The sequence below is a fragment of the Cebus imitator genome, unplaced genomic scaffold (genome assembly GCF_001604975.1).
Source record: "Cebus imitator isolate Cc_AM_T3 unplaced genomic scaffold, Cebus_imitator-1.0 Scaffold270, whole genome shotgun sequence".
NCBI classification, from domain to species: domain Eukaryota; kingdom Metazoa; phylum Chordata; class Mammalia; order Primates; family Cebidae; genus Cebus; species Cebus imitator.
In genome coordinates this window covers 2660283-2662225 of record NW_016107585.1, presented here as the reverse complement: position 1 = coordinate 2662225, position 1943 = coordinate 2660283, and positions in this window count along the sequence as shown.

Below are 1943 nucleotides of genomic sequence, written 5' to 3'. Positions count from 1 at the left end.
GGGGAAATGGATGGAGCTGGAAGCCATTATCCTCAGCAAACCAATTCAGGAACAGAAAACCAAACACCACATGTTCTCACTCATAAGTGAGAGGTGAACAATGAGAACACATGGACACAGGGTGGGGAAAAACACACACTGGGACCTGTCAGAGTACGGATGGGAGAGGGATAGCATTAGGAATAATAGCTAATGCATGCTGGGCTTAATATTTAGGTAATTGGTAGGTAGGTGCAGCAAACCACTGTGGCACACATTTACCTATGCATGTACCCCAAAATTTACTAAACTTTTTTTTTAAATTCCAAAAAAGTTTTAAAAATGTCAAAAAATAACAGATGCTGGCCTGGTTGCAGAGAAAAGGGAACATGTATACATTGCTGGTGGGAATGTGAATTAGTTCAGCCATTGTGGAATGCAGTGTGGTGATCTCTCAAAGAATTCAAAACAGGATTACTGTCCAACCCAGCAATCTCATTATTGGGTATATACCCAAAGGAATATAAATCATTCTACTGTGAAGACACAGGCACATGTAGGTTGATCACAATATTATTCACAGTTGCAAAGACATGGAATCAATGTATATGCTCATCAACAGTAGACTGCATAAAGTGTACATGTACACCATGAGATATTACACAGCCATAAAAAGAATGAGATCATGTCCTTTGCAGCAACATGGAAGGAGCTGGAGACCATTAGCCTAAGGAACAGAAAATTAAATACTGCATGTTCTCACTTATAAGTGGGAACTAAACATTGAACGCATTTGGACACAAAAAAGGGTACAAGAGACACTGGGGCCTACTTGAAGGGGGAGGGTGGGAGGAGAATGAGGATCAAAAAACTACCTACTGAGTACATGTAATTTACCTATATAACAAATCTGCACATGTACTCCTCAAAAGTTAAAAAAGTTAACATAAAATATTTTCTAATGAATATTCCCAATTCAGATTTCCTCAACTGTCACAGTAATCCCTTTGCAGTTAATTTTTTTTTTAAATGGAATCTCATTCTGTCACCCAGGCCAGAATACAGGGTGGGATCTCAGCTCAGGAATTTCACTCTTGCCCAGACCAGAATGCAGTGGTGGAATCTCAGCTCACTGCAACCTCCATTTCCTGAGATCAAGTGATTCTCCTGCCTCAGCCTCTCAAGTAGCTGGGATTACAGATGCTTGTCACCACACCTAGTTAATTTTTTTGTATTTTTAGTAGAGATGGAGTTTCACTATGTTGGCCAGGCTGATCTTGAACTCCTGACCTCAAGTGATCTACCTGTCTCAGCCACCCAAAGTGCTAGGAATATAGATGTAAGCCACCACACCTGGCCTAAAAATGCTTAATCCATCATTTAATCAAACATTATACATTATCTTATTTTTGAAATTTGCTTTGTTTTTTATGTATCTGTCACTAATTTCCAAGGTAAGAGTAAACTCCTTTCTCAGCAAGTTCAAATCAATGAGAAAATCTATTAGTTCTATTTGTTTGTTGGAGATGCCCCTCCCACAAGTCTTCTGTGTATGAAGAAGAAGTTAAGACACAGTTTAACTGCATAGTTTCCTCTTGCAGTTTCCTGTTGACACTTGGCTTCACACTTTGTCACCCTCCTAGGTTAGAGTCCATGTGTTCTGGATTCCAGGTCTTCTTCTGCCTTGATTTGTTATTCTTTTGTTTTGGTAAAAAACATCCTTCGGTAGCTTCTTGCAGGAGGGTGCATTGGAGGTAAATTTTTTGAGAATGTACATGTCTCAAAATACCTCTGTTCTACTCTCATACTCAAATGGGTAAATTTTTTGAGAATGTACATGCCTCAAAATACCTCTATTCTACCCTCACACTCAATTGGGGTATAGAATTCTAGGTGTAAATGTAACTTACTCTTAACATTTCCCAGGTATTGTTCTGTTGACTTCTAGTTTCCAATTTGGGTTA